Source organism: Castor canadensis, chromosome 12, assembly GCF_047511655.1.
Source record: "Castor canadensis chromosome 12, mCasCan1.hap1v2, whole genome shotgun sequence".
NCBI lineage: Eukaryota > Metazoa > Chordata > Mammalia > Rodentia > Castoridae > Castor > Castor canadensis.
The window spans coordinates 122,388,890-122,415,307 of NC_133397.1; the positions used below are offsets into that span (position 1 = coordinate 122,388,890).

Consider the following 26,418-nt stretch of genomic DNA (forward strand, 5'->3'; position numbering starts at 1 on the left):
AGTTTGAAGCCAGCCCTGGGCAAATAGTTTGCAAGAACTTATCTTAAAAATACCCAACATAAAACAGGACTAGTGGAGTGACTCAAGAGGTAGAGCCCCTGCCTAGCAAGAGTGAGGCCCTAAATCCAAAGCCCAGTACCTCCAAAAAAAAAAAAAAAAAAAGGAAGACAGTCAATATTGTCCTGTATCAAAAGCTGAAATTGAATGTTACTCATGTCCTATGAAAGTCAAACTACCCCTGGTTGTCACTCTGATTGGAAGAAAAGAACACATACCCTGGACTGGGGGAGTGGCTCAAGTGGTAAAGCGTCTGCCTAGCAAGAACAAATCCCTGAGTTCAAACCCTAGTACTTCCAAAAAAAAAAAAAAACCCAAAAATCCTATTTCCCAAATCAATGATTACAGACCATGCACCTGAAGCCTCGTTGACCTTTTTATCTCTTTATCTATCAATAAAGCCATATCCAGCACAATAGCTACAGTCAGGGATATCACTTAATTTAGCTACCTGATTTTTACAGGTGTTCTCCAGAGCCATCCATTTTCTGCGGGAGCCAAACTGGTGAATTAAATGAAGGTACAACAGTGAGTAGTGAGCACCACCTCTGCATCCTTTAGGTCATAGCATTAATCTCTGCTACCCCACTAAGTCTTCCCCACAGGTCAATGATGCAATATGGGAGTTCCTCCAATAGTTAATATTCCAGTAATAGTTAGGCACTTGGAGATTTGAGAAATAACCACTGGGTGGGTTTATGAATCCAGTGGACCCTCTGAGCTGGAATTTGCCCAGGTAATTATTTGTTTCCTGGTCCCCATAAACCTCCAACCTAGCAGGGAGCCCATGATGACACCAGGTCTCTGGGGAGCAGTTCAAGGCATATATTCCCTGAAATGTCAAGGTATTTCCTTTCCTTGGGGCAGAGACTTCTAAATCAAGATGACCCTTCAGAACCATCCCAATTGAGGTGAGAGAATGGACCTTTTATTCCCCCATTTGATCAGTCATTAGATGTGAGCCACCATAAAGCAACCTTCTACTCAAGTCTATTTGCCCAGGATTCCCAGCTGTCATGGTAATTACTTCTTTACTCCTGCAGGGACATTTGGGTGGCACAACACAGTGTCTACCACAGGAATATTCTTGACAACAATATCTAGAAGAAAATAGAGGCAGCGTGATAGAGCAGAGGGAAAAGTAAAGTGTGGAGTTGTTGGAACAGAGACCTCAGCAAGTCCCACAGGGAGTGCTGGAACTGGCATGGCCCTTCAGAGTCACCCTGACCTCACAGTCCTTGTACTCTGGCTTCAACCAGCATTGGACACAGACTGCTTTTGGAGAAGGGGTATGACCTTTGACAGAAGATATTTAAGAAGGGAAACTCTGTGAGCTCCAAAGGTCAACCCTCTCAACCATCAAGGGAACGAACATCTCAGTCCTGAAGTGAGAATCTGGGTCGGGTACCAGGTCTTCACAATGGGCGTCAGCACCATACAGATGGTAATTCACACCATGAGTATGGATGAGATAATCAGGGAGATATTCAGGGATTAAAGACAAGAGGTGCACACGCCTGTAGTCTCAGTCACTTGGGAGTCTGAGGCAGGAGGATCAGTTGAATCCAGGAATTTGAGAGCCTGTCTCAAAGGAGAAGAAGAGGAGGGATGGGGGAGGAAGAGGAAAGAGATGGCAGAGAAAAAAGAGATGAAAAGGAAGCAGAAAATGATAAAGAACCTAGCCTTGCCAGACATGGTGGCTCGCACTTGCAATCCCAGAACTCAGGAGGCTGAGGCAGGAGAATCACATGTTCGAGGCCAGTCTGGGCTACATATGGAATTTGAGGCCAGCCTAGACTTCATAGTGAGCCATTGTCTCAAAAAATGAACAAAACCAAAAAAAAATCTAGCCCTAAATCAAACTATTAGAAGCCAATTAGAGGACGAGAGCTGGCAAAAGAGAAGTAGGTAGTAGGGTGGGATGAATAAGATTGAAATACAAACACAATCATGAAAAGAGAATAATGAAATTTATTAAACTTGTTCAAAAAAGAGGAGGAGAGATAAGAAAGAGTAATAGAGGGGGTGAACTTGATCAAAGTTCATTTACACATGTATGGAAATATGACAATGAAACTCTTTTGTACAGTTACTATACACTAGCAAAAAAATAGGGAAAAGTACTGGGTGCCAGTTGCTTATTCCTGCAATCTAAGCTATTCAGGAGGCAGAGATCAAGAGGAGTGAGATTCAAAGCCAGCCTGGACAATTAGTTTGTGAGACCCTATCTTGAAAATACCTAACACATAAGGGGCTGACAGAGTGGCTCAAGTTGTAGAGTGCCTGCCAAGCAAGTGTGAGGCCCTAAGCTCGAACCCCAGTACTGCTAAGAAAAGAGAAGTAGGAAGAGTAGTCAGTGTGATAGAAGAAACCCTGAGAGTAAAGTATCCCTGAAATAGGAAAGAAGGATGGATCACCACCGTGTAGATGACAGTGAGAGGTGTCACAGGCCAAAGACAAGCCCATTGTTGGATCACACAGAGGTCATTGGTAACTTTGACCAACGCCATTTAGCAAATAGTAGACATAGAGGCTGCATCAGAGTGTGTTGAAGGATAAAATGGAGTTCAGACAGTAAAGAAGTATATTAGTAAAATATTTGAGTTTTACTGTAAAAGGGAACATAAAAATGGAGGCAGTGAGCCAGGCACCCACAACTCACACATGTAATCCTAGCTACTTGGGAGGCTGAGATCCCGATCTCCAAAATAACCAGAGCACAATGGACTGGGGGAGTGGCTTTGTAATCCCGGAGTTCAAACCCCAGTCCCACCAAAACAAAAAAAGGTGAAGAGGGAGTGATTGCTTGCAGAAAATAATGGCTCTCAAAAGGTTTCCATCCTTTTGTTTATTTGTGCTTGCTTTTTTGTGGGCTTACTTTTGAATCTGATAGCTATTAAAGCACATTTGCAGTTGGGGGAAGAGGTGAATAATGATAAAGAAAGGATAGAAGTAGGTTCAATGTCTAATAGGCAGAGGCACTGGTCCCAGGACAGAATCAGAAAAAAACAGCTCTTAATAAGGATCACGAGAAAAGAAGATGGAGAGAGACGCAGGCAGGGCTATGGTAGTGTCTTTTTTGTTGTTGTTTTGTTTTGTTTTTCTCAATGAAATATAATTGTCCTGAGCACGTAGGTATCTTCATACACCCTGCAGATCCATTTCCACCTAAACTACAATGACCCAAGACTGCTTCTCATCTCTACACAGGAAGAGAGAGCGAGGTGGGGCAGAACAGAGCCCTCAGTCAGTTGGCAGTCGCTTTGCTTCTTTGCCTTCCTTGTTTTTTCTTCAATTTACAGTCATGTGTGCCAGCCTTCAAACTGGTAAACAGAGGATGGGGCTGGAGGTCAAAAGGTGATGAGATCTCAATCTGAACTCAATCTGGTCTCAGCTGTGCTTCCTCCTTATAGTCAGGAAATCCTGGAGTAAGCTAGCCAGCAACAGCACATCTGGACAGACAGCAGGGTGGGGAGAGAGAAGGGGAGGGGTCCAAATAAATCTTCACTTCTTTAATTCATATCTTTATGTATACGCCTATAAATATGAGCACAACCAATATGTACCATAGTTCTTCCTTCTGTCTTTGGGGTTTTTTTTGTTTTTTTTTTTTTTTGCGGTACTAAGCCATTCCACCAGCCCTTTTTTGTGTATGTGTGATGAGTTTTCTCAAGGCAGGGTCTCATGAACTATTTGCCCAGGCTGGCTTCAAACTTCCATCCTCCTGATCTCTGAATCCCAAAAAGCTAGGATTACAATCGTGAGCCACCTGGGCCTGGCTTCTTGGGTTGTTTTTAAAATCGCTTTCGTAATTGCATTGCATTTATAAATAAGGCCAATTGTACTACAAATGAAGACAAGATTGTCAATAGTCTATCATATTATGTTACAGAGTATAGACATATTAATGACAAAACAAGAAAACCACAAAAATATACTGATGTAGAAAAATATTCTCATATGTTGCTTAGTAATAAAAGATTTTTTAAAGTGTAGATATATATGCATGTGTATTTTTTAAAGTATATATATATGAACATTTAAATAGTTAACGTTTATAAAGTGACTATTGTGCCGGGCTATAGTGTCAGTTCTGGGTATTAGAAATAAAGTTTAAGTTTTTATTTTTTAATTTTAATAATAATTTTCCTATATGCATTATTATTATTATTATTTTGTAGTACTGGGGTTTCAACTCAGTGGCTACATCTTGAGCCACTCCACCGGCCCTTTTTTGTGTTGGGTATTTTCAAGATAGGGTCTCGAGAACTATTTTCCTGAGCCGGCTTCAAACCACAATCCTCCTGATCTCTGCCTCCTGAGTAGCTGGGATTACAGACGTGAGCCACCAGCACCCAACTACGAATCATTTTTGTAAAAAAGAAATTAAAAGTCAATTTTGGAACCGTATCAGGTCACTGGTATGCTTTATCATTTACACACTGAGTTCCTGACTCCTCTCCATCGAAGAATGTGGTTTGTATCACACATGAGGTCTGGAGTTCTTTCCTTCCTTCTGCCCCACCTGGCTGGAAGCTTTTCTCTGCTCCTTGCACCTGCATTCGCCGTCACCTTTGGGCTGAGTTCGTCACCTTTGGGCTGAGTTTGGGATGTCTCCTTGGAAGCTGGCTGTTTCCTGGGCTCCAGGTATGCTGGCACATTTCATGTGTTAAGTAATATCAGCTGAGTCTAATTCCTCTTCTCTCCTGACAGTTCTCTGGCTCTTGAAAAACCTATGCATGACTTTCCATTACTTCAGTGCTTCTAGCTTTGACCTTGAAAGTCTCTCAAGCTGAAGGCGCCAGGAGCAGCGCCTTCCTGTGACTGCCTTCCTGCAATTTACCAGAAAGAAAGAAGCAAGTGTGGCCTCAACTCTCTGAATTGTCTCCTTTTCCAGTCTACAACGTCTCTTTTTATACAAGGAAAAAAACTTCGCCATTTGTCTCTTAGGAAGTTTGAACACTAGAAAAAAAGATACTAAAAATGTCCTCAGAGGACATTTCATATCACAAGTCTGCTCCTTCCAATCAGGAAAGGTTTCCCTGACAACCAAATAGCTGCTTTGTTTTGGTTTTAAACCCTACCCTTTGTCTTCTACAAATTGACTCCTAAGCAAGTTAGCAGCCTCCTAAACTATGAAAGCCCCAGGATCGAGGTAAGCCTGCTGACAATGTCAGGGACAAGCCGAGGCCACTATTTATTCAGATTTCCCTCTCTTGGAATTGAAAAGAATCTGAAAGCTGGCATCTCACAGTTCCTATTAAATCTCCCTGTTACCTTTGGAGATCACGACTGAAGATAGGGCTGGCACCCCATCTCTGAAGGTGATAGTTTAGAGTAATCCCTGCCAGACAAGAAGGGACCAGAGGCCAGGCACCAGTGGCTGAAGCCTGTAGCCTAACTACTAACTACCTGGGAGGCTGAGATCGGGAGGATCACAGTTTGAGGCCAGCTTGGGCAAAAAGTTCTCGAGACTCCATCTCCAAAATAACCAGAGCAAAATGGACGGATGGTGTGGCTCAAGTGCTGCTTTGCAGGTATAAAGCCCTGAGTTCAAACCCTAGTCCCACCAAAAAAAATAAATAAATAAAAAACCAAAAACAGAACCAGAGAGCCACTATACCCACGTTTGCTGATTCCTCCAGGAGGCCTTCTGTCCCTCTGTGGGTGATCCACCCAATACTCTGCTGTTTCCCCAGTTTCCGTGAAGTATTTGCCTAAAGTAACTATACTTATTTTACTTAACAGGAAAAGAATACTTTTTTAATAAAAAACTCTAAACTTAAAAAAAAAAGTTTCAGACAGCTACTCTAATAATGCTTAAGCCCCTTGAATGAGACCCTAATTTGAATTAAAAAGAAAAAAAAGTAGACTGGAAGATTCAGAGACTAAATGGGTATCTTATCTTTCCCGGCTTTCTCCTGCAGTGCTCTCCTGTGTGATTCCCAAGGTCATGTGGATCTGATTGCTTCCACAGATTAACTGGTATTCCTCGACTTCATCCAAATGCTCATTATTGGTCATACACAGGGCAGGCATGGGGAACAGGAGGCTGGATGGTCAAGGCAGACGTTAATTACAACTAGAAAGATGGGTCAGAGTACATGCCCTTTCCATGTGGATTGGTGAAGTTGGAGACTCCCCGAATTGTTTTTTTCTTTTTCTTTTTTCCCTCACCAGGAATGATATCGCAGCCAAGGAAGTAGTGAGTGGCTCACACTTGTAATCCCAGCTACATGGGAGGCTGAGATTGGGAGGATTGTGGTTCCAAGCCAGCCCAAGCAAAAAAGTTTGCAAGACCCCATCTCAATGGAAAAAAGCTGGGTGTGTGGTGCACGTCTGTCATCCCTGCTACGACAAGAAGCTTAAACTAGGATCATGGTTCAGGCCAGCCTAGGCAAAAAGAAAGACCCTAACTCCAAAATAACCAGAGCAAAAAGAGATGGAGGTGTGGCTTAAGCTGTACAGTGCCTAACTCATAAGCACAAAGCCCTGAGTTCAAACCCCAGACCGCCAAAAAAGAAAGAAAACAAAGCAGAGTACTGGAGAAAGTCCCAGAAGCAGCTCTTCCTGCGCATCACACTTTCTGCTCAATGCTTGCTTGATCTTGAGAATAAATAGTTCTAATCAGATTTATGTCCCTCGGGTTGACATTGTAACTGCTGTAAATGCTTAAGGACCACTACCTACATCGTTCTCTCTGGGACCCTTGGGTCAAATCATTTCTTAAAATTTAACAATTAATAAACACGGCATATTGAAATTGGTTATTACTGATACCTTTGCACCTCTCAATAAGTGTAGTACTGCACACAGATCAAAACAGAGAAACAGTGGTCATGTCTCCCGTGCCTCTGATATCATTAATGAGGAGTTTCCTGAAAGTCACAGAGCTGGAGAACAAAAAGCTCTCTCTCGAAAGAAGAGAGAAACTCCAGGAACTAGCCTGGGCCTCTTCCATGACAAAAGGATCCACCCTCCCTCTGAAACAGGAACTTGTGTGGGTTTTTCTTTGTTTGGAGACAGGGAGTCCTGAAAGAGTCCTCCCCACCTCTCTCCAGAGCAGGCCAAGCAAGGAACCAGCGTGTGGTGTGCCAGTGAGTAGGAAAGAGGTTAAGCGTGCTTCTTGGAGTGTATGCAGTCCTTCCAGAGCCCGCTCCTCTCACTCTTCTCTCTCCATCAATCCTTAAAATGCCTGTCTCAGAATCACTGTGCATCATTGCTCCAACCTGCTAGGAAACAGCATTTCCATTCAAGATGACATGGAGCAGCTCAGGTCAAATAACTGTACATTCTTTTCAAAAATACATTTCTGTTTTTATTGGCACATAGTAATTTACAGGGTGACATTCCAATGTGTGTATATAATGTGCAATGGTCAGGTCAGGCTATTTGACCTATCTGTGCCTCTTTTTGTACTGGGAACATTCAAAATCCCTCTCTACTAGCTATTTTTAAATAGTCAATTAATTGTCAAAAAAAAAAAAAAAAAACAGGCCCCATAAATTCTTTAGGAAAAATTCATCCCCTTACTAATTCCCAAGCACGCACACACACTTAGCCACTCACTTTTTATCCTAGGGTGTACAATCCAGATTTTTCCTTGACCTACCCATTATCTTTCAGCAAAAGCCCTGTGACGGCCAGAATGCTAGCAATTAAGATTTCCATGGTGGTTCAAACCTATAATCCCAGGGCTCGAGAGGCTAAGGTAGGAGGATTGAGAGTCAAGCACAGCCTGGTTACATAGTGAGACGCTGTCTCAACAAAAAAATGTAAACTAAATATAATTTTTAAAATAAATAATAACCTAAAGAGAAAAAAGGAGGAAATAATTAGGTCTGCACGAACAAAACTGAAGAGGAAGTGGTTAAATTAGTCCAGAAAAATAACTGGAATGAAAATAACCCAGAGACCTCTGCCGTAGCATTTTTTAGGGCTCTTCCCATTTTCTGGCTTGCAACGCCCCCCTTCCCAACAGCAAGGTCAAAAACAGTAGTCATCAGACCGTTAGTCAGCACTTCTCTCAGAACTGCAGCAAGGATTTATCATCTCGTTCCCCATTCTTGCCTTCAAAGTTTAAGGAAAAAAGTAATGCTTTTTAGACCAGTCATCATAAGAGTTTTTGAGTTCCATGGTTTAGCATTATAGGATCATTCAACTGACACAAAAATCTTCCTTCAAAAGTCGAAAGTTTCGTGTTTACAACAATGTTCCTTCCTAGAATGGGCTTTGATGCCAATGGAACCGGGGTCAAGTGCCAGCTTTAATATCTATTTCTGGATTTTGAATCACTAGCTTTGTACATTTTGTTGCTGTTGTTTTTGGTTGGTTTGGTTTTGCTTTCGTACTGGTACTGGGGATTGAACCCAGGGTCTCACATTTGCTAGTCAAGGAATCTACTCCTTGAGCCACACCACCAACCCATTTTGAATTTTGTTTTTGAAAAGTGGTCTACTGACTTTCAAGGCTGGTCTTGAAGTTTTGATCCTCCTGGCTCTCCTCTCCAGTAGCTGGAATTACAGGCATGTGACACCATGCCTGGCCAAACACATTTGTTTAAAATCCTTTGAGACTTACTTTCTTTCCACATACCAGTGGCATATGTCAATAATCCTATCTCCTCAGGAGGCAGAGATCAGAAGGATCTCAGTTCAAAACCAGCCCAGGCAAATAGTTGGAGAGACCTTATCTTGGAAAAAAAAAAAAAAAAACATTGTTAAAGGCAATGGTTCAGGCTGTGATTAGAAGACCTCCAAATTCTTTGTCCCTCGTGGAAGAATCCATGGCAGGACACGTGGGTGTAAAGGGAGTTTATTAAAAGTTAGGGAAGAGAAATACAAAGGGGAGCAGGTTGGGACCCAGGTGGAATCTAGAGGCTGAGTAAGTGCTTCTCTTTTTCAGGTGCTTTTAAAACCTACACTAACCCATGGGAAGGGCAGAACCAGGTGGTTCCCATGCAGTAACCAATGAGTGGGGAAGGCATGGGGGCCTCACCTGGGCCAGGTGAGGGCAGCCGCTGAGCCAGAGCATGGCCAATCTGAAACGTAATATTAAGTTTCTACGAGTCCTGAACTTCCCCCAATTTTAGCCTGCTTCCCCATCAAATTAAAGGGCTGGTGGAGTGACTCAAAGTGTAGGCCCTAAGTTCAAACCCTAGTACCACAAAAAAAAAAAAAAAGCCAATATAAAAAATTTCCTCCCTTATCTCTGGCATGTCATAGGTGCCCAAATTATAGCAGAGGTCATGATATTAAGAAATCAGTGCTCACATGTATGAAAAGACAGAGAAGAAAGACCCAAAAAAAGAACTAAAGGAACAACAAAGCACTCTAAGTGTGCACGTATGGACACAGAGAAAGGGGTGCTGGGTGTGCTCTTGTGTGTGTGGACATGCCAGTGCACCCAGGAGGAAGGTTTAGTGCAGAAGCTGTCAAAGGACAAAATTATGACTTCGCTTAAAGTTCTCACCTGGCTTTACTGTCAATTCTAAGATCCAGCAGCACTTCATCCCACAAAATAGAAAAAGTGTCCCAAAGGTTGGAACAAAGGAGTTGGCTTTGTAAACAAAGAAGGGCCTGAGGAAAGCACAAACAAAAACCGAAACTTCTCTGGTCATTTCAAAGTAACTTTCATAATGAGGCAGGACAGTGAGACAGACACTTGGAAAGTAACTGGTTCATTCATACCAGATTATTTCGGGTTACTTCTTTTACATAAGGATTATGGTACAAAAACTTGTTAAACCAATTGAACTTGGCCTATTTGGGAAGTTTGGCTCTTATCGTTCTAATCCAATTTCTCTGAAGGTTAAACAGCTTCGTTTCTGTTTGGTGAAACTTTAGCATGAGTGGCTCCATTTTGATTGTTTGCCTGGTGTCCTCAGGAGCTTAGTTGAAAACAATGGCTTCCTGTAATTGAGACAGAGAGGAGAAAGAAGAGAGAGAGAGAGAGAGAGAGAGAGAGAGAGAGAGAGAATACAGGAGAGCTAGAGCTAGATCCAACAGCAAGCATGGAGAAAGAGGGGCCACCTGTGTCAGTGGCTCACAACTGTAATCCTATCTACTGGAGGGCTGAGATCTCAAGGTTGGAGGCTGGTGCAGGCAAACAGTTCAAGAGACCCCATCTCTGAAATAACCAGAGCAAAATGGAACAGAGGTGTGGCTCAAGCAGTAGAGCACCTGCTTTGCAAGTCCGAAGCCCTGAGTTCAAACCCCATCCCATCAAAAAAGAAAGTGAGGGGTGCTTTTGGGTTTGAATAGAGGTGTGGTTGGGGGTATGGCTCAAGTGGTAGAGCACCTGTCTAGGAAACAGGGGGCCCTGAGTTCAAACTCCAGTCCAATTCCAAATCAATGCACAGTAAGGCAAGTTCCCAGATCCATGAACGTCTAAGTGCAGTCCAGTTACCTAGACAGTTAGACAGCCATCAAGCTACTGAAGAGAGTTCCTTCAAGGCAACAGCCATGGTTCTGGAACAGGCATAAATTTTTAAATTTTAAGTTTTAACAGACTTTGTTCTTTTTACCTACTTGAGTGGAATTCTTTGCACTAGTGTGCCTTTGGCAATGATTTGCCCAGGAGGAAGGTTTGAATTTATTATAGAAGAACAAGAGAAAAAGTAATGTTCTGCTTCTGTCTTTCCGAAAGTAAAGTCATACAGCATCGTGAAAGGGAATTTGCTGCTCTCTTGCGAGGCCTTAATACTTTAACAACTGAGCACACTACAATTCTCAGGCGGGGGTGTTAGCCTGCTGGTTACTAAGATTTAGCCAGGTGGAGTCTAGAGGTTATGGTGGGAAAACTTGCCCTTTAGGGGATTTTTGAGTTCAAGGCCAGTCCGGGCTACATAGGAGACCCTGCTTCTAAAACAAATATGCAAAAACACTAAACACGCATGTGCACACACACAGACACAAGAAACGTCTGGGAACTATAAGACGTGTGTGTGTAGGTGTGGGGGATGAGGTTGTGAAATGAGAGAGATGAAAACGATGAAGGTTGTTTAGCTCCTTTCCCTAGCCTCTAGGAGTCTGGCCCAGGTAAAAGAAGGTTTCCTTGGACCGCACAGCAAGGGTCACTTTTGAAAAGGTTCCCCATTGGATAATGGTGGCTCACGCCTATAATCCCAGCTACTTGGAAGGCTGAGATAAAGAGGATTAAGGGTCAAGGTCAGCCTGGGCAAATAGTTTGTGAGACCCCCATCTCCAAAATAACCAGAGCAGAACAGACTGGAGATGTGGCTCAAGCAGTAGAACACCTGCTTTGTAAGCATGAAGCCCTGAGTTCAAACCCCAGTCCTACCAAAAAACAATAAAAGAAAAAAAGAAAAGGCTCCCCACGGACTCCGGAAAGAATTGGTCCTGTGTGCATCATGCTCCCATACAAAGCTCAGGATGGAGTCCACCTCCAGCAGAGAAGGGGGACAAAAAGGTCCAGAGGACCCAGGAAGAGCAGTCCAGTCCTCTTTGCACGTCAGGTGGTGTCAGGCAGGATGTAAGCCAACCAGACTTCAAAAGGACCTCCAGCACCAGGGAAAACAAAATGAGGGCATGTCAATCAGTGCACTCTGCTGGACTTTTACCAACCCCCTTCTCCCCCCACAATCCAACCACAAGTCACACCCATCTGAGCAGCAGCCGTGAACACCCACAGGGCAAGCAGCACCAAGTGGAAAAGGGACAAGAGCCAGGGCAAGGGGGGGGAGCTGTGCCTAAGGACGTCAGCTCCTCCTCACCACCAGGTCCTAGCATAAGCCACAGCCTTTCCCCCATCATCTGGGCCACAGAGGAAGAGGTTGACAGCCTGACCATTTTACCCAAAGGAGGCGGAACAGTATCCAAGAGGATTAAATTACTTCTCTCACTCTCTCTCTCTCTCTCTCTCTCTCTCTCTCTCTCTCTCTCTCTCTCTCTTCTTTCTCTCATGATAAGGAATGAACCTAGAACTACAGGCATGTACTCACAGAATCTATAAGCTACACCCCCAACTAGGACTATATTTTATGTTGGTTTTTTTCCTTTGCTTGTTTCTTTTTTGAGAAGACAAGGTCTCCATCTGTAGTCTTGAACTCGTGGTCCTCCTGCCTCAGCCTCTTGACTGTTGAGATTACAGATGTATAACACTGTGCCAGCTAGGCTAGGACTATATTTTAAACCACGTGTTTAGTTCATACTATTCTCTCTCCCTAATCCTACCCCAAACCAGAAGATAGGGCTACAGAGGAAAGCCAGAATAGTGCAGACTAAATAAAGTTGATGTTTCTGCACAACCAAGTTGTAATGTAGATAAAACTTTGCTGTCCCACCACACATTCTTTCTCTGCTTTCATGCACAAAGACAGTCTAAGCACAAAACATCATTGTTGACTGGCAGAGTTTCCAAAGGAAGGAATTCTTTGGAAAAGTGGGGGCAGTCCTATGTGGTCTGGCTTTACTGGGATCAGAGGAAAGGAGAAGGGGAAGGAAGGGAAGTGGCTGTGGCAGGAATTTTGTCTGTTTTGTTCCTGGCTGTGCTGGAACATAGTGGATGCCCTATAAATAAGTGTTAAATGAAGGAGCAAATGAACGATTAGCAACAAGCAGCTGTCTTTTGAAGTTGGTGTTAATATCACAAGTTCATAGATAAACCAATTCAGATTGGATGAATAATTTCTCCAGGGTCACACACTTCGTCAGTGTGTGGTGGAAACAGGATTTAAACACAGGCCATACCGACTTTGACTTCCCAATGTGTTTATGTATTTCTGCTTAGGTAGTAAAAACCTCTTTTTTTCTCTTTTTTTGAACTCAGAGCCTCATGCTTGCTAGGCAAGTGCTCTTACCCCTTAAGTCACTCCACCAGCCCTTTTTGTTTGTGAAGGGTGTTTTGAGATAGGGTCTCGCAGAACTATTTGCCCAGGCTGGCTTCAAACCACAATCCTTCTCATCTCTGCCTCCTGAGTACAGGATTACAGGCGTGAGCAACCAGTACTTGGTGGAAAAATCTTATGGAAGAAATTCCAATGATATTTTTGTCTTCCATTTTATACTATAAGAAAGATCTTGATGTTCTCTGTGGAATCCAGATGCCCACTGCAAAAGTGGTTCTTCCTGCTGCCAAGGACACATCAGGAAGGTAGCACCTATTGTAGCAATTATTATATATTTAGGCTGAAATGCCGATCGTTATTGGCTAGAAAGAAATCACAGGAAAATAGAACTGTGTAGGAAATCAAAATGTAATTCCAGAAAAAGGAAGGAGAATTTGAAAAAAGGAAATCATAGCCCTGTCAGAACTTTAACTGAAATAAGCATTTTTAAGGTCAAAAGAACCCTTGAGCTTGATGTAATCAAGATTAAAAAAAAACAAAATGGGCCAAACTGCATAAAAATAAGTCTTTTCTTGGATTTCCAGTGACGTTACAAACCACGAAAGGCTCCACCATCTACCTAAATTATAGCCTGTTCTTTTCCCCTCTGGTGGGTTTTGGTCAAACATCATCATCTACGTTAGCAATTGCCATACCCTTCATCTTTGATCTCAGATGCTCTCTGAATTCACCAGACATTCCTACTGCTGCAGAAGCAAAATCATTGTCATTTCAAAGACTCGCCTTCCATTTATCGCAGTTATAAAAATTAACATGAGTCAATAGTCCAGGGGCACAAAGAAAAGCTGGCTGGATCTATCAGAAACGAAGCTGGAGACATTAAAATGGAAATACAGTCCATGACACAAATCCCACACAATTGATCATCACGCTTGCTAATACAACTATGATTTCAACCCAAGGCAAGGCAAATGATTAGAAGTTGGGAGCAAGTCACTTCTGTCTAAAATAAAACAGTTGTATCTATATCTGAAGTCCTTACAATTTGATGAATATGTGATCATAATGCCAAGGAAGCTTGAGGAGGTTTTCCCGGCTTCACTTCGTAATGCAAAGACAAACCCCAGTTTGGCTGGTCACTCTGGTCGTGTGGGTCAACAGTTATCCAACCTTATTAGTCTTAGATTCTTCATCCGCAAGCCACTGACAGTAACAGACTTCACAGGACAACTGTGTACAGCTATTTGAATAAAGAGAAAGTCAGATTTGCTGGTATATTTTTTTAAGCTTTTGATTTTTTTTATTGTTGTGCTGAGTGAGGGTACATTGTGGCATTTACAAAAGTTCTTACAATGTATCAAATATATCATAGTTGAATTCACTCCCTCCACCATTCTCCTTTGTCCCCCTCTCCCCACCCCACCCCATTCCAGGAATAGTTTCAACAGGTCTCATTTTTCCATTTTCATACACCCTTTCCCCACCTCCTTCCCCTAATTGATACCAACCCCTCCAGAAAGGAGCTGTTCCACCCTGCTGTTCTCTGATTTTGTATAAGAACAAAAGAGAGTGCTCACTTCAGCAGCACATACACTAAAGTTGGATTAGCATGGCTCCTGAGTAAGGATGACACACAAATTCATGAAGCATTCCATATTTAAAAAAATGAAAAGAAAAAAGAGAGAGAAATGACATTTTTACTTGTTTAAGGATAGCTACACAGGGAGTTTCCTTGTGGCATTTCCATGTGTATATGTATTATAGGTTGATTTGGTTCATTTCCTCTATTTTTCTTTCTACCTTAATCAATTTCTAATGGTGATTTCAACAGGTTAAAAATTCTGTGTTCATTCTTGTACAGAGATATATCAGCCACACTCACCTTCTTAACTTCCTTCTTTAACCTCCCCCTCTCATATGTGACCTCCCCTTAGTAGACCTGTTTTTCATAATATTACTATATTTATATTAGGTCTATATTCCAGATATAAGAGAAAACATGCAGCTTTTGGCCTTCTGCACCTAATATGATGTTCTCCAGTTTCATCCATTTACCTATAAATGACAAAATTTCATTCTTCTTTATGGCTGAATAAAATTCCACTGTATACAAATACCACATGTTCTTAATCCATTTGTTGGTAGTGGGGCATCTTGGCTGTTTCCATAACTTGGCTATTGTGAATAGTGCTGCAGTAAACATGGGTGTGCAGGTGTCTTTGTTGTAAACTGACTCACATTCCTTTGGGTATATCCCTAGGAATAGAATTGCTGGATCGTATGGCAGTTCTATTTTTAATTTTTTGAGGAGCCTCCATACTGTTTTCCTTAGTAGTTGTACTAGTTTATATTCCCACCATAAGCTTTCAATTTTTTTTTTTTTTTTTGGTACTGGGGTTTGAACTCAGGGCCTACACCTTGAGTCACTCCACCAGCCCTTTTTTGTGATGGTTTTTTCGAAATTAGGTCTCAAGAACTCTTTGCCTGGGCTGACTTTCAACTGAAATCCTCCTGATCTCTGCCTCCTGAGTAGCTAGGATTACAAGCATGAGCCACTGCCACCCAGCTAATCTTTCAATTTTTAAAAGAATTTTAGGAAGGAAGATAAAGAAGGGGTTAGCATTTGGAAGGTGTCTGCCACACAGAATATAATCTTTAATTTTCCCATTATGTTGATACGTTGTGCAAGGTGGCACCTTTTAGAAAAGTTGAGGGGGCTGGAGGAGTGCCTGCCTACCTAGCAAATGTAAGGCCCAGATTTCAAACCCCAGTACCAGCACCAAAAAAAGTAAAAACAAAAAGCCCTCTTAGAATGTTGAGATACTATTGTTTTTGTGCCTGTCCTCACAACACAATGCCCAGGTCACAGTGGAAAACCAGAAGCTTGAGTTGTGTCATCCAGATACATGGCAGCCTCCCACAATCAGGTATGTCCAACCCCAAAGTCCCAGAACCTGGGCGGACCTGTGTTCCATGCTTTTTATTGTTAACGTTTGCTTATTTATTTGTTTGTTTGCTGCTTGTTTTTCTGGTACTAGAGGTTGAACCCAAGGCTTTGTGCATCTGTTAAGTCCTCTGCACCTTGAGTTATGCTCCTAGCCCTTTTTGTGTTTATTTTGCTTTTGAGATAGGATTTCCCTAGCTTGCCCTGGCTGGTCTCTAACTCCCAATCACTATGTAGCCCAGGTTGGCCTTGAACATGTGATCCCCCTGCCTCAACCTCCCTATTGCTGGGATTACAGCACCACACCTGGCTCCTTTTACCCATTCTTGTCACATCCTGGGAGAGCAGCTGCTTCACTGTGACTGACTTACCACCCAGAGTGGAATCCCGGGCAAGTCGCTCAAGTCTGAAAACTCAGTTCCTCCAATTTATGTCAGGTGGCAAAATAGGAGTTCTGAGGTCTTTCATGACTGCTAGTATGGTGCATTTGTTCTGGATGCGATTTTTTTTTCATTGAATTAGTTACTGGCTTTTTTTTTTTTTTTTTTTTTTTTTGGTGGTACTGGGGTTTGAACTCATACTTGCTAGGCAGGTGCTCTGTTTATGGCATGACTCCAGCCCTTAAATTGAATTAATTACCAGCTTTTAAGAATCAGAAGATTACACACCAAACACACATTTTCAGCTCCCTTTGGCATAGCTAACAATCCTGGCCTCACTTCCTCAGCTGGCTTGGAATACAATAAAGACTTCTCCACTGGGATTTATTCTCAAATGCATCAGTCCCTAGGTGGCCCTCTTCGTTCCAAGAAGTCCTCTATCTGGTTCCTGCTTTGCAAGTGTGAAGCCCTGAGTTTAAACCCAAATCCCACCAAAATAGAAAAAAAGAAGCTGATCTAACAAGAATTTTACTCTAGGGTTCCCAGAGAAAAACAGTCCTGGTGGCATACAGTTTAGGCAAGTGCTATGACAAGCAGGCTGGCGATCACTGCTCTCTACCAAGGAATCCAGGCCAGATCACAGGATTTGTTTTAATACTGCAATTTCTTTTCTTTTCTTTTTCCTTTTTTGGGGGACAGTACTGAGAGGTTGAAGTCAGGGCCTCACCCATGCTAGGCAGATGCTTTACCACCTGAGCCATTCTGCCAGCCTTTTTTTTTTTTTCATTTTTCTTTTATTATTCATATGTGCATACAAGGCTTGGTTCATTTCTCCCCCCTGCCCCCACCCCCTCCCTTACCACCCACTCCGCCCCCTCCCACTCCGCCCCCTCAATACCCAGCAGAAACTATTTTGCCCTTATCTCTAATTTTGTTGTAGAGAGAGTATAAGCAATAATAGGAAGGAACAAGGGGTTTTGCTGGTTGAGATAAGGATAGCTATACAGGGCATTGACTCACATTGATTTCCTGTGCGTGGGTGTTACCTTCTAGGTTAATTCTTTTTGATCTAACCTTTTCTCTAGTACCTGGTCCCCTTTTCCTATTGGCCTCAGTTGCTTTAAGGTATCTGCTTTAGTTTCTCTGCGTTAAGGGCAACAAATGCTAGCTAGTTTTTTGTTGCGTTAAGGGCAACAAATGCTAGCTAGTTTTTTAGGTGTCTTATCTGCCAGCCTTTTTGGAGTTGGTTTTTTTTGAGCAAGGGTCTTGCTTTAGGCCAGGGCTGGCCTGGACTATGATAGTTCCTATTTGTGCTTCCCTGTGTAGCTGGGATGACAGGCAATAACACTGCATCAAACCATTGGTTGAGATGGGGTCTCGTGAACTTTTTGCCCAGGCTGATCTCAAACCATGGTCTTCCGAATTTCTGCTTTCCAAGTAGCTAGGATGACAGGCTTGAGCCACCACACCTGGCTACAAATGCTTTTCAGCTACTCTGCCATGTGTGATATGCAAAATGTCACTTTATAAATTATGTTAGTTAACCAACAGATATATATATATGTATATATAGTTCCATTAAAAAAGACTATTTATCATAGAGATTCTGGTTTTAGCAAAGTGAAGAAAAATAGATGCTTGAGTTGGCGTGTGACTCAAGTGGTAGAGTACCTGCTTAGCAAACCAGAAGCCCTGAGTTCAAGCCCCAGTACTGAAAAGAGAGAAAGAGGATTAAAAAAATTCTTATTTTCCCAAAGTCCGTAACTTGCCTCACTTCAGTAAAATTTCTTTTGCTTCTTCATCTTTCTGCTTCCTGGTGCAGGACAGTTGTGGCCTCAGCAAGCCCCTGTGTCAGGCCGCACTTGGGGAAAAGGGCTTGGTGTGCTCCCACTTCAGTGCCATTTCTCCCGTTAGGGAGCCGGGCTTGGTTTTCCTTTTCTGATCCTTGGCAAGTACTCTTAGCTCCCTCACAAATTAAAAGGAAGCAAGCTCCACCCTGGAGCCAGGAGATGCCTCCACCCTGACAGACGATTCAAGGAGGCAGCCCCAAATCCATAAGACACACTGCTGGTTCAAAAATATGGGGAAATCAGTATCTCTCTCAATTTGTGCTCTTCCTTAAATTCACCAAAGAAGGAATTGGGAGAAAATCATGACACCAATATCAGCAAGGATATTATGGCCTCTGAAAGAACAGAGTGCTGTGTGTTTACTACAAACTACAGAACAGTTCCTACCGAGACGTGAAAACTGTGAATAGTTTATAACACAGAGAAGCTGTGCTGATCCCTGGTGTGGAAAACTTCTTTTGTGTGAATACAAGGTCCTCTTTTTCCTTTCCACAGTTTAAAGTGAAAGTAGAAAGGCTTTAAACAGTACTAAAATGTTCCTATTACTTTGCCCCAAATAGAAGTTTCCTGCCAGCTCATTATTAATTGATCACGAAATGCAAAGCCTAATGTAAACGTACAGTGGTGACACAAATGCTCGGTTCCCTGAGTCAGAGTTCTGTACACCACAAGTAACATCAGCACAGAGCCAGAACTCGGTCCCAATGTGACCAGATGCAGATGGTGGCCCGAGAACTGACCCTGTGAGGGAACAAATCATAATACCTGGTCAGAGCATGGCTTCTTAGTGAATGTCATCTCTGTTGTTTTCTTCTTCAATGTGTATTTAATTCCTCCAAATTCCCCATAGGTTGGGCTGGCTGAGTGGCTCAATGATAGAGCGCCTCCTTGCAAGCGTGAGGTCCTGCGTTCAAACCCCAGTACCACTCAAAAAGAAATTTCCCATAGGCTTATTAAGTCATGTAGAATGTGTTGTTCCTTATAATGAACACTTTTGTTAGAGAATTAGATAATCACAAATTGACTTTCAAAAACCCAACTATATGCTCTCTCAAGATGCCCGGACATAAAGTGAGACCCTATCTCAAAAATAAAAAATCCAAAAAGGGCTGGCAGAGTGGCTCAAGAGTGCCTGCCTAGAAAAATGTGAGCCCCTGAGTTCAAATCCCAGTACTGCCAATAAATAAGAAGGTCCTTGTGGGTGCCTTTTAAATCTTTGATAACTTCACCTCCTACTGTGGTTCCTATGGTAGTATAAAAATTCAGCTGGAAAAAGTGTTAACATGGACTATCCAATTAATCAAGGCAAAGTATTTTGTAGACTCAATAACCTTGGTAATTCTTTGGTCCTCTAGTTCACTGTGCACGTGAGAAAGGGAGTATGAAAATCTGTGTTTTTCTAAAAGCTGCTGGGACCGGCACATAGACAAGGAAGAGAAACCAAGAACTATTTCTGCAGGTGGCCACATGAAGCTAGCCGAAGCAGAACAGCATGTGAGAGCAAACCGCTATTTCTGGTTCGGCAGAGGAGCTGCAGAGGCAGGGTCAAAGAAGCCTCCAGGCATATGATAGCAAGTGACTTCACAAGTGACTTCGCACAAGTCTTCTCTTATTTTAGAACCTAACTTTACTGGTGACAGAAACTTGTTTTTCTCTGAAGTGTCTAGACAGGAGCAAAAGAAATTCTGAAACTAGAAATAAATATTTTCACCTTTGTACAAAACAATGAAACCATTCATCTTCCAACTGACAGACCTTATCTTTGAAGGGGAGAGGTAGTCATGGTGGTTGTCACCTGAGCCATTGACATCCTTGTGAGGCTGAAAAATGAATGTGAACAGGCCATCTCGTATTCAGTAGGGCTGGTGGGCAAAAACAGGGTGCAGAGTTTTTGGGTGGCTCAAGGATTTAGCCTCAAGTCAGGCACTGGTGACTCGCACCTACAATCCTTAGCTACTTGGGAGGCTCAGATCGGGAGAATCAAGGTTGGAGGCCAGCGTGAGCAAATAGTTCATGAGACCCCATCTCCAAAATAAGCAGAGCAAAATAGACTGAAGGTATGACTGCAACGATGGAGCGTCTGCTTTGAAAGCACGAAACCCTCAGTTCAAAGCCCAGTTCCATCAAACAACAAGAACAAGAAAATGGACTTAGCTTCCCCTCGCTGGTATCAAGTAGTCACAGACGTGAAGCATGAGAGAGACCTATGAAGGCTCCTCTCTGCATCCTCCAGGAAACTTGCAGCCTCACCATCAGATGAGTTGTCTTACGGGAATATCAATAATTTAAGGCAAATGTCACGTTTTCTCGTAAGTAATGCATTTTCCCTATCTTTTCTTATCCAAGTGGAGTAAAGATAGCACTTTAGACGCACTCAAATGTCCACTTAATCTTCACATTATAACACAAGTGCTTCCACCCAGTACAGTGCACAGAAAGAAATGCACAAACCAAGGTCAGATAGAAACTGAAAGCAATGGAAAGCTTTGATTTCACAGAAATCAAATGCTTTCTGTATCACAAGGGACATACAACAACCTAAAAAGTAAAATATAAATACTGAACTCTCATTCCAAATGAATTAATTCCCCACTATTTCATTTATTTTAAGATGTTAAATCGGGCTGGGGATATAGTTTAGCAGTTTAGTGTTTGCCCTGGGTTCGATCCTTAGCACCACATACACACACACACACACACACACACACACACATACACACATGCACACACGCACACACGCACACGCAAAATACAGCTAAAGACTTTAAATAGAAGTCACAGCTGAAAATCTGTCAACATTAACTACACTTGTTAAGTGAAATTATTTTACACTGCTAAATTTACTGGGAGAGTATAAGACAGTGAAAGAAATCATGAAGAAAAAGAAGTATTTCTTGCCATACCAGAATCCCTTAACCCCAAAGGAAAGGGACCATTGAAACACCAGAGTTGGAAGAACAAATCCTATAAGCTTGCTCTGTAAAGGCAGAGACACTGTTTGTCATTTTATCCCATAGCCACACCACACAACTCAGGGCGAGAATTCCGTGAATGGGTGGGTAAGTGGGACCAGGAAACACCAGCCACACCAGTGCTTGCTCCATAGCTATTTTCTTTGCCCTAGGATCGAAGCAGCTACAGTAGGAAGAGAGCGGAGGGAAATAGCTGAGCAGCTTACCACCTTCCCCAGGTCCTTACCTGCTTTTCTTTCCTGTCTCCATCCCTGCTTTGCATCTAACCAGCTGCATCCAGAGCTGCCTGAAGGCCAAGCCCTCAGACAGGGCAGAGTTCAGGCATCGTATCTGGTCCCAAGGTTAAAACGTCCTCAAGACCATAAGCCCTTTTTCCAGGTCCCTTGAGTCTCTGTCCATTGCTTCTGATGATGCTGTGCTTATACCCAGGCCAAGGGTTATTATCTGACTGAATGCCTTAAGCGGGTTTTGTCATGTGGTGTGGTCAGAAATGACTAGGTATGCTCCAGTTTGTGTGTTTCCATTATGAATGTGTTTCTATATCCTTGCCAGTCTATAAAAGTCCATTCTTCATAAGGCTGTTTGCTTCCTTATATTCATGAGTAAAATCTGAATGTGAGCAAACTTTTATTGTGACAGTTTCATTGCATCCCTAGACTCTTCCAAGGCACAGCAATTCTTCAGGGATCACAAATACCATTACTAAGCCAAATTCTCATCCTATAGAAGCAAAAGAGTATCATTGGGCCCAATTATTTAGTCTTTTAATATTTCTGCTCTGGGGCCTAGCATGATACTTAAAAGAGCAGGATTCCTGCTGTGGAACACATTAGGACTTGTGCCACATTCTCTTGAATTCCATGGACTCTTCCCTTATTTCAGAGGAAAGAAGCATGTAGTCCTTCCGCTCAGAACAGGAAGTCCACCATATTGATTTTTTTTAAATATAATACGTCTGAAGCATATGGTTGGATAAGTTTAGACAAATATATACATCTGCATAACCAATACCCTTAAAAATTAAGAAATAGAGAGTTGTTGACAGCCTAAAAGTTCCTTCTTCCTCCTTTCTCATTTATTTCCTTCCTGCAAGCAACCACTTTGTTTGTTCCTAGTGTTGGGGATTAAACCCAGGGCCTGGCACATGCTGTAAGAACTTTATCACTTCAGTTATGTTCCCAAGAGCCCTCCCTTGCCCCCCCCCACTTTTAAATTTTGTTTTGTTTTTAAGATTGGGTCTTGGTGCTTCCTTTGCCCAAGCTTGCCTTGAACTTTCTCTCTCTCTCTTTTTTTTTAATTTTTTCCAGTACTGGGGCTTGATGCATTGAACTTTTGCCTCTGCCTGCTAAGTAGCTGGGATGACAGGTGTGCACCACTATGTCCCGTTACTGTTTTTACTTTTATCTCCACAGTTTACCTTTTCTTAAACGTCATGTAAGTGAATGTGCAGGATGTTCTCTTTTGTGTTTGGCTTCTTTTGCTCAATATAATCGTTTTGAGATTCATAAAAAGTGTTAAAAATATCAGTAGTACTTCCTTTTTGTATTTGCTCAGTAGTGTTCCATTATATGAGTGTCTATCTGTCATTAATGATAAAGCTGAGGGTTGGTTTACACAAAGATGCCTCAATAAAACAAAAGGTGGCAATTCCTCTTCATCCACAACCCACACTTGGCTTTTCCCAATGGCTATACAAGAGCTAAATCTGAATTATAATCTTTGAGTGCTTAAGGGCTAAAAAAGAGAACATGGGGAAAACAGGAATCACGAGAGTCTAAATCAGAGAAGAAAGCACAGGAAGCAAGACAGAGGATGTATTAGGAGGCAGATCTCCACCTTGAGCCAAAACTGCCCTGGTTCTGGCTGTCATCAAAGACCCTGAAAAGACTGAATTAACTGCAGCCCTAACACTCACTGTGAGCTTCCTTTTATCTCTCCTTGCTTTTCTGACTACTAGTTAGTAATCTTTTTGTCCTTGTAGACAACCTAAAGGCTTTTACTTAGTGACTTTGTTTGCTGGAGTACTCTCAAAGATGACTCTAGATCCAGTTATGATGGAAGCAAAGGCAAAGGTGAATTTAAAAGGGTATTTGAGTCCCTCTCCTCGGACATGTGGAGCTCACATCAAAAGAGCAGGAAGTTTGGAGGAAATGATGCAATTTATTATGATTTCTCATTGGCAAGAACTTACTGTTGGACTAGAGGTGTGGCTCAAGCAGGAGAGCACTTGCTTTGCCAAGCACAAGCCCTGAGTTCAAACCCCAGTCCCACCAAAACCAGAAAAAACAGAACTTGCTGTGTGCATGTATGAAAATGTCATAATGGAACCCCTTACTCTGTACAGTTAATATGCATGAATAAAAAAACAGAGAAAGAAAGAAAAGGAGGAAGAGAGGGAGGAAGGGGGAAGGAGGGAGGGAGGAAAGGAAGGAAGGAAGTCAGTCTGGGATCGTAGGATAAGAACAGTCTAATAGATCCTACAAACATTTATTTTGGTTAATTGTAATCATCCCCTCAATGTATTTATAACCTATTTAGAGAAAACACAGATAAATCTACTCTGGAAATCTAGTTTTATCCAATTAAGGTGTAGGAAACACCACTGTAGATACACAGAGGTTATAAAAACCCATTACAAACACTGTGAGTGAATAACAGTTCCTAGCTAGAGATTAATTTTTGGGCCAGACTGACTTTGGACTTCCCTATCCCCCTGCCTCAGCCTCCAAGTGTTGGGATGGCAGGTGTGTGCCACCACGTCCAGCTGCCGATCCAGTGACTATATGCAAGGTCAAGTCTCCACCAGTTTTGTACACTGAATATTTTTAAATGGGTCACTCCAGTACTATCCCTGCTTCTCAATTGATAATGTGATTGTTCATACTGACGATTAATTAAAGTCCTCACTCTGCAGGATGCCCCCGTCCCCCAGTAGAGCCCATCATTTGTCTGAAGTTATTCTTGTGTAGTGGTAGCTGAAAAAAAAAAAAAATTCAGCCGCTTAGAAACAGTGAACGATCCCCACAATGTATGGGACATAGGCACAAAAGTCAAAAGTATATAAAAAGTGCAGTTTAGGTTAAAAGTATACTGGGCATATTCTTAACACAGACTATGCCCACAATGGAAGTGAATATAATTTAAAATGAACCAAAATTAAGTTCTACAAAATCAGGCTTTTTACATTGGGGGGAAAATAGGGATACCAGCTGAAGTGCTGGTATTTCTTTTTTTTTTTTTTTTTTCATTTTTCTTTTATTATTCATTTGTGCATACAAGGCTTGGTTCATTTCTCCCCCTTGCCCCCACCCCCTCCCTTACCACTCACTCCGCCCCCTCCCTCCCCTCCCCTCAATACCCAGCAGAAACTATTTTGCCCTTATTTCTAATTTTGTTGTAGAGAGAGTATAAGCAATAATAGGAAGGAACAAGGGTTTTTGCTGGTTGAGATAAGGATAGCTATACAGGGCATTGACTCACATTGATTTCCTGTGCATGGGTGTTACCTTCTAGGTTAATTCTTTTTGATCTAACCTTTTCTCTAGTACCTGGTCCCCTTTTCCTATTGGCCTTAGTTGCATTTAAGGTATCTGCTTTAGTTTCTCTGCGTTGAGGGCAACAAATGCTAGCTAGTTTTTTAGGTGTCTTACCTATCCTCACTCCTCCCTTGTGTGCTCTCACTTTTATCATATGTGATATAAGAGAATTTCTTAAGAGAATCTATAGCTAATGAATTTCTACTCTAACACTTTGAATTTCTTATATTACTAGAATGACTTTTAATATTAAAGAATCTTTTCTCGTTGGACTTAAAAGCAAAAACAAGAATTGGTCTTGGCTGGCAGAGTAGCTCAAGTGGTGGAGCACCTGTCTAGCAAGTATGAGAGCCTGAGTTCAAACCCCAGTACTGCAAAAAAATATATAAAAGAATTTGTCTTATATAAGGTTTTGATTTGAATTCTGTAAAACTCTAATAACATTTAATGGTGGCGATAGCATATTATATGATATCATTTTATAACTTTCCTCTATTTTGAGGTACTGGGGCTATACCTTCAGCCACTTTACCTGCTCTTTTTTGTGATGGGTATTTTCAAGATAGGGTCTCACAAACTATTTGCCTAGCCTGGCTTTGAAACACAATCCTCCCGATTTCTGCCTCTTGAGTAGCTAGGATTATAGGCGTGAGCCATCGGCACCCGGCTGTTCTTCACTTCTCTTAAACAATACATGTTTCTTATCAGAACTTTATATGCGCATATTGTAATATAAGCCAATAGCCACTGAGATTTTTTTTTTTTCTATCCTCACTTCCCAGAACATACTCAATTAAAACCAGATATTTATGTTGGGACATAACCAAGTCTTCTTTCATCTTAGCCTTTCCTTCTTGGCCAGAACTAGGACTCTACCATACTTCTGCCCAGGAAAACCACAACCCATGAGTGTCCAGCTTTCTGGGAATGAGATGTACTGTCTGGGATTTCCAAGGAAGGAAAGAGCACATGTACTGGTTGGCTTCTGTGCTCATCTCCCTGGTGAATCCTGGTGACAGGGCTTACCTCCCTGTCACCAATGAGCTCCCCATAGCCCAGCTTCCCTATGGCATCTGCCCCATGTCATGAGTCACAGCTGTGCTTATGAAGATAAGTCCAAGGGTAGGAACGTTTTATCATCCACTGAAGCCAAATGGACATACTTTTCCATGATGCTTGACTCTGTAGGAAGTGAGGGCAACATGAAATCATTCTTCCGCCACGGCAGACAGATGGATAGACATTCCAGTTTGTTTTCAGCCTTTTGTCTTCAGAGCATTTTTGGCATTTCCTTCAGGAAACTGGAGGTTATGACCTAAGGTTTCCTTAGTCGACACCCTTCTGTTTCCCACAGTTAACCTTACCCAGAAATGACATCGACTCTATTAGGTGAGGTTTATCTTCTTGTCCCAACTGTGTCCTGTGCACATTCAATGACACTTGAAAACACACATTCTGAAAGTAACAATAGGGTTGGAGAGCCAAACACACCAGAATACTTTTCCTTTAACCCCAATAAAGATGGCAATAACACCAAGAGTTAACTATTATAATTCTGCAATGCTCTCAAAGTACCCTTGCTCTCATTTCATTGTTGGAGAAACTGAAGACCAAGAATATGACCAGCTTTCAAATACAATGAATAGAAAGTTTTCAAATCAAAAATGCTAAGCCTGTTCTACACCTTGTTACTTCATTGATATTGTACATTCCCATATTATTTAGGAAACAGACTGTAGAACTCAAAACCGTGTTCTAAAAAAAAAAAAGCCTGAGTGAATAAAGACCAAAAACAAGAGCTGCCATTTTTGAGTCTGTACTCCCATTTCCTGGATGGGGAGCAGGAAATGTTTCTCCCCTCCCCCATTTCT

The 26,418-nt window shown here is 42.1% G+C and overlaps 1 long non-coding RNA gene and 1 pseudogene across 1 annotated transcript; one reads left to right on the forward strand and one right to left on the reverse strand.

Moving 5' to 3' along the window:
* Positions 1 to 2,890: 2,890 nt before the first annotated feature.
* LOC141415096 (uncharacterized) lies at positions 2,891 to 18,129 on the reverse strand. The gene is made up of 3 exons (XR_012440123.1): positions 17,959 to 18,129; positions 13,908 to 14,105; positions 2,891 to 3,509 (listed from the first exon to the last, which is right to left on the reverse strand). It is a non-coding gene; the product is annotated as an uncharacterized lncRNA (long non-coding RNA).
* LOC141415225 (U6 spliceosomal RNA) lies at positions 14,435 to 14,526 on the forward strand (annotated as a pseudogene).
* Positions 18,130 to 26,418: the final 8,289 nt, after the last annotated feature.